Source organism: Podarcis melisellensis (genome assembly GCF_964234715.1).
Source record: "Podarcis melisellensis genome assembly, chromosome: 14".
In the NCBI taxonomy this organism is placed as follows: domain Eukaryota; kingdom Metazoa; phylum Chordata; class Lepidosauria; order Squamata; family Lacertidae; genus Podarcis; species Podarcis melisellensis.
This window is the reverse complement of record NC_138546.1, coordinates 36,993,697-37,007,118: the sequence shown is the minus strand read 5'-3', so window position 1 is coordinate 37,007,118 and position 13,422 is coordinate 36,993,697. Positions and strand designations below refer to the sequence as shown.

The window sequence follows — 13,422 nt, the reverse complement described above, 5'->3', positions numbered from 1 at the left end:
ATTCACATGGGTGAGGAAACTCCGTATGACATTCTGTTTGTGTTGTTGCTGTTCCTATGTTTTTGTATACCCTGCTGGAAGCCATTCAGAGTGGCTGGGGCAACCCAATCAGATGGGTGGGGTGCAATCAATCAACCAACCAACCAACCAACCAACCAACCAACCAATCAGTAAAATTCCCCAACCTACTATCCCCCAGATGCTTTGCACTACAACTCTCACCATTGCTGAACCTGGCTGGAGTTGATTGGAACTGTAGTCCAAAGTATCTGGAGAGCACCTTGTTGGGGAAAGCTGATTTAAAGAAGGGCCTGCACTCATCTGAATCTATCGGAACCCCAAGACTGGCACCCAATGTTCTGCTTTAGATCAGTCAGCCTAAACTGTTCAGGGCTTTAAATCGGAAATGAACTGGTAATAACCAATGAAATTGGCAAGGGATCATTCCAATATGCATTAGCCATCTTGCCCATGCTAGCATCCTGAGGGCTACTTTAAATAATAATAATAATAATATTTTTTTGCATTTCTGAATTGTTTTAAAAGACCGTTTCATATAGAGAGAACTATGGTAGCCCAGTCCATACATGTTGCACTGCAGCATCAATTTCATTTATTCAGTCTCTTGGATTTAGGCATTCCTTTGCCGCTGTCTTGTAACACCCCACGGAAACAGTGTCAAACTTCCAGCACAGCAATCTCACTGGTAACTCTAATAGATACTCTTTGAGCCAAAGCTGTGATATTAGCAGAAACACCCATTGCCCTGGGAAGGCATTTGCCATCAGAAGTCTTTGTGCTATAACCATGGTGGCACTGATTGCACCAATTGCCGGGCACCGTTCACCAGAGTCACACATATAATTGACAAAAGGTGAGGACTGGGGAAAGTATCTTGCTTATGCACTACTCACCGATTGAATGCCGTTTAATTGCACATGTCAGTTGCTTTCCAGGTGAGTGACAAATAATGCCAGTGAAACAGTCTGGAATTCAGACTCTCGTGGCCTGCAGGAAGCTTTCCTCACTCCCTTAAAGAAGCCCATTATACTTACCAAAAGGACCACGAATGAGACTGATTGTGCCAAGAATATTCTGCCTAGGATGAATGAAGTTGACACGCTTGAAAGGTCTTGATGAGTGCTGTTCCAGCATTCAAGGGTGCTAGCTGGACAGTTAATCCACATCAGAGAAGTCTGGACCATGGGGCAAAATTAGGCATGTCACAGGTGGCTAGGAAAGATCAGTCCACTGTCCCCATGAATGGCACGCGAGTGGTGAGCAATGGAGGGTGGTCTATTAGGGCACACAAGGCACTGCTCCCCTAACCTCAGTCTGCTATCAGCCAGCCCTCACTCACATGCTGTCATGAATGAGCCAGACCCCAGGAGAAGTTTGCAGCTAGCTCCCAGTGAAGTGAAAAGCCAGGAGGACAGAGGGTTAACTACAAGACAAGAGAATTATAGTCATGAGCCAACTCCCCCCCCCCCACGTAGGAATGCCAACTGATAGCAATGTACAGTGGTACCTTGGGTTAAGAACTTAATTCGTTCTGGAGGTCCGTTTTTAACCTGAAACTGTTCTTAACCTGAAGCATCACTTTAGCTAATGGGGCCTCCCACTGCTGCCGCGCTGCTGCTGCATGATTTCTGTGCTCATCCTGAAGCAAAGTTCTTAACCCGAGGTACTATTTCTGGGTTAGAGGAGTCTGTAACCTGAAGTGTATGTAACCTGAAGCGTATGTAACCTGAGGTACCACTGTATTAGAAAGCCAGCCAGCAGCTTGCCAGCGTGCTAGCGAAGAGCAAAATGCAGGAGTTAGAAATGAAACCAGCTTAGAAAGCAGGAAAGATCATGGAAGTAAACTCTCAGAGCATGAGGAAGAGGTGAGAACTGACCCCCTCTCCCCTAGGTCTAGGCGTATGGGGCGTCTTCAAGACAGAATACATCACAAGAAGAAGTTCGGCTGCTTCTGGCCTTGCTGGAAACATCCTCCTTAGGAGGGACATTAATGGACGATGGCTGTGCTCGCTGCTCCGATGAACTTTGTTGCTTTTGCAATAAATCTTCCTTTTAATTAACTCCGCTCTTTTCATTATCAAGACTCTCTGACACATGCCTTCTTACTTACAAACAGTTATAGAATCATAGAATTGTAGAGTTGGGACCCAGGATGTCATTTAGTCTAGGAATTTCAATTAGGTCAACATCCTCCAAGGAAGGAAAGCCCACCACCATCTGAGGGAGTCTGTTCCACTGTCAAACAGCTCTTACAGTTAGAAAGTTCTTCCTGATATTTAGCTGGAATCTCTGTTTTTGGAATTTGAATCCATTGGTTTGGGCTGTCATCCTCCTCCTTAGTTTCAGTGTTGCCTTTGCAGGACTTGGCAGGGAGGAAGATGGGGACAAAGCTAGAAGCAACTAGTTCTGACTGTCATTGGCTACGGCGCCACCTACTGTTGGGCTCCCTGCATTCCGCCCCACCAGTTCCAATTGACACCAACCATTTTTCTCTTCTTCACATGACCTTATGGGCAGATTGACTTGGGCTGTGTTGCTATCATATGTTTTCCCATCGTTGCTCCAAGTTATTGGCATTCAGGGGAGGAAAACTGGAAGATCACATAGTTAAGACTGCCTAAAGGTGATGGAGTCAGGACGCGAGTGGTGCTGTGGGTTGAACCACAGAGCCTAGGACTTGCTGATCAGAAGGTTGGCAGTTCGAATCCCCGCGACGGAGTGAGCTCCCGTTGCTCGGTCCCTGCTCCTGCCAACCTAGCAGTTCAAAAGCATGTCAAAGTGCAAGTAGATAAATAGGTACCGCTCCGGCGGGAAGGTAAATGGCGTTTCCGTGCGCTGCTCTGGTTCGCCAGAAGTGGCTTAGTCATGCTAGACACATGACCTGGAAGCTGTACGCCGGCTCCCTCGGCCAATAAAGCAAGATGAGCACCGCAACCCCAGAGTCGGTCACGACTGGACCTAATGGTCAGGGGTCCCTTTACCTTTAAAGGTGATAGAAAGAAGTTGACAAGAGGACCGCCATATTTTTAAAGCAGGAGACTTGTGATTCAGGCTTGATGGAGGCCTCTCCACCCTCAGTGATGCCACTCTGACCATCTCACCCTCCCAGAAAGCACTCTTCTCCCCCAATTCAGATCCAGGAGCAGAGCTAGGAACAACATCTAGGCCAGGAGGACAGGGAAGCTGTGAACATGTAGTTCTTCCTTCAGACAACTAACTTGCTGGAAATTAGTGGTCCCATGGTGTCTAGAGAGTTGCTTGAGGTTTTTGCTCTTCTTATGGCAGGTGTTCCAGACGCTGAAGAAACAGTCACCTGGTAGCCCTCAAAAGTAAAATAAAAATAAAAATACACAAACACACCAAACTACAACTGGACAACATAGTCCTTTATACCACTGGAGCAGGAAAACAGTGTCTTTGTATTACACGGTGTAGAGCAGCTGGTTCAATTTTTTACAATGATTTCTCATTTTGCCAGCCTTTTCCACTATCCCTTGCAATCCTTTAATGGGAGCTGTAAACCCCCATGTTCCTTCCTTTGCTGAAAAGGGCCCTCATTTCCTCCGTCTTATCTTCTGTTTCAAAGGCTTGTGTTTCAGCCTGACGGATTTCACCTCTGCTCCTTGTAACAATAGCCATTTCTGGTCTGAGAGACCCTGACTTTCCTGAGAAAGGCCAGTGCCGCTGGATAATGAGGAAGCCCGCTTCACCTCTCTGGCCAAGGCACTTGATATAGAACCCAGGTAAATTGGGCAAAAGTATCTGGCGATTTCTTAGCTAGCACACTCAAAGTCATGTATTTTAACTAGGCAGTTAAAAATAATAAAAAAGTAAAACCAGCATTACCTCTGCAAATGTATCCAGCATTGACATACCTGTTGGTTGAAGGAAAAAATAGGTATATGAAGGAAAATTGGATGTGGGGGGAGTACTTTTTGGTGAGAGAAACCCAGCAGAGATTTAAAATCACAAAACATGCAGCAAAGTAAAGTGAGGGAATCTAGGCTGTTAGACCTTTAAAATAATCCCTTTGTGAGTTCCAAAACTTCCCTCATCATCTAACATAGAAAACCCCCATACATTTGGTAAGTTAAAAATTGGTTTACTTACAAACTCTTCAAAGGTCAGCTTCATGTGCTTTTCCATACATCAGTCAGAAAGGTTGCACAGGCAGTAAAACTTGGCTTAGTTGCAAAGTGGTGAAACTCCTTAATTATTGGTACAGGAACTCAAGAGAGGTTTGTTAGAGCCATACAGCTAAGCTGGAGCAACCAGCTTAGCCTCTTCACACACAGCCTTCCTGCTCAGGGTTTCAGTTAGCCAGCCATGCCTTTCTTGGTATAAAATATTGATAGGCGGGGAAAAGCCCAATGCAGACTTTAAAAACAGCACACATAATATAAATAACAAAATTACATGACTGGGGAGGCTTGCTTAAATAAAAAAGATTTTAGTAGGCAGCAGAAACAATATGATGAAATCACCTGCCTAATATCAAGAGGCAGGGAGTTCCAAGGACAGGTGGTTGCACACTAAAAAAACCCCTATTTCTTGCAAGTGCAGAATGAACATTTCATGCAAGATGTAACAGAGGGGTGTGTGTGCCTGTGTATGTGTTATCCTTAAAGAGTATGAAACAATTTACAGATAGATTGTGAGGCATCATTGTCTTGTGTGCAGCTCCTAGGAGTTTAGCCCTGGAAACAGGGGCATATGCAGCGGGTTGGATAGGTTGTCCCCCAGCAAGGGCGCAGGCCTAGGGGGCACCAAAATCGCCCCCCTCCACTCTGGCTCTGGGTGGCTAGGAACCCGTCCGTCTGTCCACATGCTCCCCAGGCTGTTCCACTGATGCTGTGGGTGGCCAGGTGAGGTGCACAGGAGGAGTCTGGTCACTGGCATGGGCTATCACAGCAGCCCTGCAGGGCCCAGGAGAGAAGAAAGATGGAGGGAATGGGTGAGAGTTGCAGGAGGAGGATAAAGGAAGGGAGGAAAGAGGCAGAAGGGAAAGCAGTGAGCAGAGGGAGGCAGGAAGGCAGGAAGTCACTGGTGGAGCAGGGCAGAAGATGAAAAGCAAACTTTTTGAGTTTCTGGTCCATGGTCTCTCCCGGCTTCAGAGGCACTGACACATCAACTTGCCAGGGGTGCAAAGGAGCCTAGGTATGCCTCTGCCTGGAAAGATGGAACTCCTAGATATCTTCTCTCACCCAAAGCCTGATTTTGGGCTCTCCATAAAATAGACTTGGATTACAGTGGTACCTTAATTCGTTGTGGAGGTCTGTTCTTAACCTGAAACTGTTCTTAACCTGAGGTTCCACTTTAGCTAATCGGGCCTGCTGCTGCCGCTGTGCCGCACGATTTCTGTTCTCATCCTGAAGCAAAATTCTTAGCCCGAGGTACTACTTCTGGGTTAACGGAGTCTGTAACCTGAAGCGTCTGTAACCTGAAGCATCTGTAACCCGAGGTATCACTGTAATAGTTAGGAAAGCTAGACATCAGTTTCCCAGAACATTTCAATCTGATCTTACCTTTCATTACCGTTTCAAACTTGCTTGGTCGAAAAGAAGAGCAGCTAATTCTACTCAAAACAACAACATCTAATAATGTCATTGCACGCCAGAGTTGTGTTTTACATGGTTTGAATTTGCTTTCTCTCCAAAGACATGCCCCCCCTTCCCCTGTGTGTCTTAGGAGATAATAAAGCAGCGCGTAGGCTGTTTAAAAATAAATCCTCATCAAGTTGGGGTGGAAAGCGATGACAGAATTCCTTCCTGATCTTGAAAAGCTGTCAAACCTGGATATAATTCCAATGGCTAGCTCTGCTCAGCACCAGTGCTTTGGCATGAAAGGGAAGCCCACACATTCACACACTGGGATTTTCACACCGTTTGCTTTAAAATTAAGCCGCATCCAAGCAAATGGGTTTGGTGCAAAGATTCATGAAACAGCACCATGTCTGGCTCCTGCAAGGCATCTCTGCAGGGCTACTTTAACACAAGACGAAATTGTGTTTTTTAAAAAAGTGAGAATTTCAGGCCCAGCACTGAGTGTTGTTTTTTTAATAAACAATCCCAAGGCTCTCCAAAGGGTTGTCCAATGCCCCTTGTTGTTTAGTCATTTAGTCGTATCCGACTCTTCGTGACCTCGTGGTCCAGAACATGCCAGACACTCCTGTCTTCCACTGCCTCCCGCAGTTTGGTCAAACTCATGCTGGTAGCTTCAAGAACACTGTCCAACCATCTCGTCCTCTGTCGTCCCCTTCTCCTTGTGCCCTCCATCTTTCCCAACATCAGAGTCTTTTCCAGGGAATCTTCTCTTCTCATGAGGTGGCCAAAGTACTGGAGCCTCAGCTTCAGGATCTGTCCTTCCTGTGAGCACTCAGGGCTGATTTCCTTCAGAATGGACAGGTTTGATCTTCTTGCAGTCCATGAGACTCTCAAGAGTCTCCTCCAGCACCATAATTCAAAAGCATCAATTCTTCAGTGATTAGCCTTCTTTATGGTCCAGCTCTCACTTCCATACATCACTACTGGGAAAACCATAGCTTTAACTATACAGACCTTTGTTGGCAAGGTGATGTCTCTACTTTTTAAGATGCTCCAATGCCCTTGCTTTAAAGCAATAATGGGGTGTGTGGCTCTCCAGATGTGTTTGGACCATGACTCTCATCATCCCTGACTATTGGCCATATTGGTTGGGGCTGATGGGAGATGGAGTACAACAAATTCTGGAAGCGACATGTTCCCCATCACCACTTTAAAGGGTTAAGGTTAAGGATGTATTGGGAAAAATGAAGGCGACATAAGACAAAAAATTGTTTGTCCTGGGAGTGGGGATTAAAAAGCAACAGGAAAAGGATGCCTTTATCAGGACCAATGTATCACATGAAGCCCAATCAGAGTGAGGACAAACTGTCCTGCCCTCCATTTGGCGTCTTCTGAATAAAATAAAGGCACAGAGTAGCAACCAAGATCACAACTGCTACCACTTCACTCCCATTTCCATCTCTCCTCCCTCCCTCCCTCTCTCTCTCTCTCTCTCTCTCTCTCTCTCTCTCTCTCTCTCTCTCTCTCTCTCTCTCTCTCTCTCTCTCTCTCTCTCTCTCTCTCTCTCTCTCCCTGCAGCCTGGTGTAGTGGTTAAGAGTGGTAGACTCGTAATCTGGTGAACCGGGTTCGCTTCCTCGCTCCTCCACATGCAGCTGCTGGGTGACCTTGGGCTAGTCACGCTTCTTTGAAGTCTCTCAGCCCCACTCACCTCACAGAGTGTTTCTTGTGGGGGAGGAAGGGAAAGGAGAATGTGAGCCGCTTTGAGACTCCTTCGGGTAGTGATAAAACGGGATATCAAATCCAAACTCCTCCTCCTCCTCCTCCTCCTCCTCCTCCTCCTCTTCTTCTTCTTCTTCTTCTTCTTCTTCTTCTTCTTCTTCTTCTTCTTCTTCTTCTTCTTCTTCTTCTTCTTCTTCTTCTTCCTATCTCTCTCTCTCCCCATATGCAACCTATGGGCAGGATGCCGAAGTCAGAGGGGAATTTTAGCTCAGAACCAGCTTCCGCACCATCATGTCTCAACTCCTCCCCCAACATCTCTTTTGGCCATAAGAAGCCAATGCTATTATTAGGACCAATCAAATTGTCACAAAGTCATAGAATCGTAGCTTGTAGAGTTGGAAGGGATCCTAGTGGTCCCTTGCAATGCAGGAATCTCAACTAAGACATCCATGACAGGCGGCCATCCAACTTCTGCTCAAAAGCCTCCAATGAAGGAGAATTCAGCACCTCCCGAAGGAGTCCGTTCTATCGTCCAGCAGCTTTAACTTCCTGATGTTTAGTCGGAATCTTGTAAGTTGAAGCCTTTGGTCTGGGTCCTAGCCTCTGGAGCAGGAGAAAACCAGCTTGTTCCATCTTCCACATGACAGCCCTTGATATATTTGAAGATGACTATCATATCTCTTCGCGGTCTTTTCCAGGCTAAGCATGCTCAGCTCCCTAAAGCATCCCTCATAATAAGGCTTGGTTTCCAGACCCTTGATCATCTTGGTTGCCCTCCTCTGCACACATTCCAGCTTGTCAATATCCTTCTTATTTTTTATTTTTTTGTACATAACTTTTTTTTTATTAATTTAAATCCATACACAATCTTAGGTACATGTACAGCCTTAAATAATTATATCATTAAATATTGATTTAAACTTGTATTTGTACATGCTCTTTTCTTATAATTTCTAACTAAACAAAAATAAACCAAAGTAAAAAATCCAATAAACTAAATTCAATATCCTTCTTAAATTGTGGCACACAGACTTGGACACAGTGTTCCAGGTGTTCTGACCAGGGCAGATTAGAGTGGTACCATTACTTTCCTTGATCTGGACACTAGACTTCTGCTGATGCACCCTAGAATAGCATTAGCCTTTTTTGCTGCTGCATCACACTGTTGATTCATGTTAAGCTTGTAGTCTACTAAGTCCCCTAGATCCTTTCCACATGTCCTACTGGCAAGCCAGGAATCCCCCATCTTATATAAGTGCAGCTGGTTTTTCCTGCCTAAGTGCAGAACCTTACATTTGGCCTTATTGAAATTCATTTTGTTAGTTTGGGCTCAGTTCTCCAGTCCGTTAAGGTCGTATTGAATCTCGAGTCTGTCTGCTGTGCCCTTAGCTACCCCTCCTAGTTTGGAGTCATCTGTAAATATAATGAAAGTGCCCCCTCAATCAATTCATTCATCCAACTTCTAAGTTCTCCTGAAGTCTTCCTCAAATTTGATCATACAGAGGTAGAAGTAGGGAGAAGGAGAGAGGAGGGAAGAGAGAGAGAGAGAGTTGGAAAAGAGAAAAGAGGTGACCCTATAAATTCAGAAAATCCACTGTTTAGTCTTTGGCACATGCCTGAAATCTCTAGAGAGCAGCTTCCAGTCTGCACAGATATTTCTGATCTCGCTGGGTGAAGATACCTGTGTTTTATTGTTTAGGCTGTGACAAATATTGATGCATGCCTCCTCCTGCAAACAAAAAAATAGAAAAACTCCCACTTTCAGTGGGAACCCATGACTGTATGTACTTTATCTTGAAAGTGATGCTGTTGTCATCACTTTGATGTGTAGTTAAGACTGATGGCATAAACCTGATCTTAGTTTACACTTCCTGTGTTACTAGAGATCAAAGGCTGGAGAGATCCATGTGGCAGCTCTTCAATTTTGCATGTGTAATGCAATTTCGAGTCACAGCTTGATATAACAACGTGGTGCTCCCCCCTGCACCTCTCCACAAAGTCTTTTCCTTTAGGCAATGCACATTCAGAGCAGTCAGCTACCATTCGGGCCTGCATTGTAACTGATCAGTTCTACTATTCCAATAGTGACTTTGGAAATAAAATCATCTATTCATGGGCCACATCTGCTTGTACTGTGATCAGGTTATGCATTACTAATCCTCTAGGAACAGGCAGAGTGATGGGTAGTGAATCTTTTCCAGTGCAATGATACAGGAAGCTATCATCAGTGAATTTCTATTTTATATTATGCTTATTGCATTTATAGTCTACATTACCTCCAAGCTTGAAGGCATCACAAGTGCTTCCTCTGCACCTCATTTGAAGGGCATAAGAAGAGCCTGCTGGATCTGACAATGGCCCATCTTAGTCTAGCATCCTGTTCTCACAGTGGCCAACCAGACGCCTGGGGGAAACCAAAACGCAGGAACTAAGCCCTCTCCCCTCCTGTGGTTTCTATCAACTGGTATTCAGAAGCATTGCTGCCTTCAGGGCATAGCAAACATGGATAGAAGCCATTGCTAGCCATATCCTCCATAAATGTATCTAATCCGCTTTTAAAACTATTTAACTTAATGGCCTTCACTTCATGGCCACAGCTTAACTATGCACCGTGTAAAAAAGTACTTAATTCTATCTGTCCTGAATTTTCCAACATTCAGCTTTATTCGGTGTCTACAAGCTCCAGTGTTTTGAGAGTGTTTGTTTCCCTATCCATTTTCCCCCTGCATAATTTTGGTAAAGTTCTATCGTGTCACCTCTTAATTTGTCTTTTCTCTAAACTAAAAAGTCCCAAACAATGCAACCTGTCTTCATAGAGGAGTTGGTCTGTTCCCTTGATCATTCTGGCAGCCTTTTTCTGAAGTTTTTCCGACCCTACAATATCCTTTCTGAGAGGAGGTGTCCAGAACTGTACATCGCTCCAAATGTTGGGGCACAAAAAGATCTGTATAATACTTGCAAATTTATTTTCAATTCGTTCCCTAATGAACCCTGGTATGGAATTTGCTGTTTCCATGGCTGCTGTGCACTGAGTTGACATCTTCATCGGACTATCTTCTATAACCCCAAGGTCTTGTTCTTGGTCCTTTCACCCGATGATATGTGAAAGATATTCTTGCCCTAACATGCATCGCTTTACACTTGTTTACATTGAATTGCATTTGGCATTTTGCCACCATTCACTCAGCTTGGAGAGGTCCTTTTGGAGCTCTTCACAATCTCGTTTTGTTTTAATGACCCCGAACAACTTAGTATCATCAGCAAACCGGCCACCTCACAGCTCACTCTATCTCTAGATTATTTAAGCTAAAGGTAAAGGAGGCCGACTCTGGGGTATCGTGGTAAATTAAAGGTAAATCGTGGCCGACTCTGGGGTTGCGGTGCTCATCTCGCTTTATTGGCTGAGGGAGCCGGCGTAAAGCTTCCGGGTCATGTGGCCAGCATGACTAAGCCACTTCTGGCAAACCAGAGCAGCGCACGGAAACGCTGTTTACCTTCCCGCTGGAGTGGTACCTACATATCTACTTGCACTTTGACGTGCTTTCGAACTGCTAGGTTGGCAGGAGCAGGGACCGAGCAACGGGAGCTCACCCCGTTGCGGGGATTCGAACCGCCGACCTTCTGATCGGCAAGTCCTAGGCTCTGTGGTTTAACCCACAGCGCCACCCACGTCCCTAAGTCCTTCATAGCCTCCACCAATTTTCCAGGGACATATGTTAAACTAACCAGCCTGTAATTTCCAGGATCCCCCTAGATGCCTTTTCTAAATTTGGCGTTTCATTGGCTACTATCCAGTCCTAGGGTATAAGAGGTTGACCCAAGGGGCAAGTTATATATTTTTGTTAGAAGATTAGCATTTTCACATTTGAGGTTTTTTGAGACTCTCAGAAGGATGCCAACTGGACCCAGAGTTTTGGCAGTTTTAATTTTGTCTGTTGGGTCTAGAACTTCATTACTTGTCTCCATTATCCATCTTGGCTCCTCAGACTCATCTCCTGCAAAGGTACTGGGTTCTGCTCTATATCTCCATTGTGAAGACAGATGCAAACAAATCATTCTGCTTCTCTGCAATCTCTTTGTCCTTCCTTGTTGCCGAAGGGTCTTCCTAGATGGTTTCCTGCTACTAATATATTTGAAGAACTTCTCCTTGTTGGTCTTTATTTTTACAGTAACGTGTTCCTCAAAGTCTTCCCCCCCTAAAGCATCCCTTACTGTCTGTCTGCACTTTTTGGGCCACAGTTTGTGTTCCTTTTCATTCTCTTCATCAGGATAAGACTTCAGTTATTTGAGGGAAACCTTCTTGCCTCTAATAGCTTCTCTCACTCTACTTGTTAATCATGCCAGTGTCCTTTTGTCTCTTATGGTACTTTTCCTGGATCTGTGGTATACACTCCAGCTGAGTATCTAATAGCGTGTTTGGAGCTAAAAGCATTTTGGAGTGATTTGACCCTCTTGACTTTCCGTTTCAAGATTTCTTTTTTTAAAAACACACACCAGTCTCCTCATTTGTTGGGATACTTCAGTCAGTAGAGCGTGAGACTCTTAAATCTATGATATTCCTCTCTCAAAATCAGATGTGACCGTGTTGGATTTTCTAGGCAATTGGCTACTTACATGTTTATTTAATATAACAGGACTATGGTGTCCACTCCCAATTGGCTCAACAATGCTCCATCTTGCACCAGGCCCTGGGTGCTACTCCAAGATGGCTTTCTCTGAAATGCTACCAGTTCCATGTGCAGGGCCAGACAGACAGGCTCAGCTTTGTGGTCTCAATATCGAAATGAGACGATGGTGTCAGGAGGAAGGGTTTGGATTCATAGGCACTGGGGAACATTATGGGGCAAGCTAGGCCTGTAGTTGAATGTTCATGAAGTAAGTTATATATTTATTAATTTATTAAACAGATATGGAAATGTGGAAAATTGAACCAAAGATTGAAAAAATGAGGGGGGGAACCCCTGAAATTGAATGATTCACACTAGGTGCAAATTTGCGATGGGTGGAGTAGCCAGACCATAGGTTGAATAATTGGTTAATGACACTCAGTTACTATAGAACGGAAATAGGCCCGAAAGCTTATTATGTCTGCCAGCAGTTGATTTAATTAAAACAGCATCTTTCTCCACAGAGATTCTTACACCCACAAGCACTTGCCACTCTTTCTCGCAATAGATAAATAATTAGTTTGCTGTACCGAAAACCTCACAACTTAGACATTGCCAACTCAGTGGTTACATCAGTTAATTAATGTCTATTGATAGACATTGCATCATGGTAAGGAACACATGATGTCCTCTGCTGCTGAATAAGTCATAGCTTTACCTTTCAAGACAGAATAGACTAAACGTAGCCACATAGGCGTTGTTGTTGTTGTTGTTGGCATTTGTCTGTCTCAAGAGACAATGGAATGCACCCCCAGGGGTGTAGTCAAACCGCAGGAGGATAACTGCGCCTGAGACTAGCTGCAGAGACTAATAATTCAACTTGTTATTTGACTCCCACAAAGAGCTGATTCACACCCCTAGCAGATAGTACTGTGATGATGGACCAGTGGTCTGACTTGGTTCAAGGCAACTTCCTACATTCCTGAAAAAAGTGTGTTCTGCCTGTAAAAATGGTCGATTCCCACTCATCCAGACAAGCTTGGCGCCCATTGCAAGTCTCTTTTGTCAGCTCTGAAGTGGCTGCTTGCTTCTGCTCATCAATCTAAACCCGAAGGAAGCCTTGGCTGGTCTTGAAGTTGGCACAGATTCTTCTAGGTGATTCATGAGGACCGAAGTGCCTCGGCACACAAGCCACAAATTGAATCTCGCCAGCTCTTCCCTTCTGCCAGTTAGGAGACAAAACAAATAGTTGCTATTTCCACCCCTGTCCTCCTCATGATCCCTTTGTTCTATCTGAAAGCTCAAGATGCTCTGATGGCGCAGATGCGTGCTTGAAATGTTTACTGCTGCTCTTCAAGCAACATGGAGAATGACCCCCTCTTAAACGCTGGTGTTGGATAATTTCCAGGTATTTGTGAAACCACGTGGAGCTGGACTCGGGAAGAGCGCACTGCTGTCCACATTCCCACCAAGATGGCGCAAGAGAGAAGTGTGTCCTGGGGAAAAAGGAGAAGAAATCACTAAGGCACTC

The 13,422-nt window shown here is 44.9% G+C and overlaps 1 long non-coding RNA gene across 2 annotated transcripts in view; it reads right to left on the bottom strand.

The window, feature by feature from the left end:
- The window catches only part of LOC309356939, a 202,170-nt gene that overhangs the window by 179,423 nt on the left and 9,325 nt on the right, over positions 1-13,422 (bottom strand). The window contains exon 4 of one of the 2 annotated variants that reach the window (XR_014162933.1): positions 11,522-13,387. This is a non-coding gene — a long non-coding RNA (uncharacterized lncRNA). Of the gene's footprint in view, positions 1-11,483; positions 13,388-13,422 lie in introns of those variants that run through there. The other variant, XR_014162934.1, reaches the window with a different exon arrangement.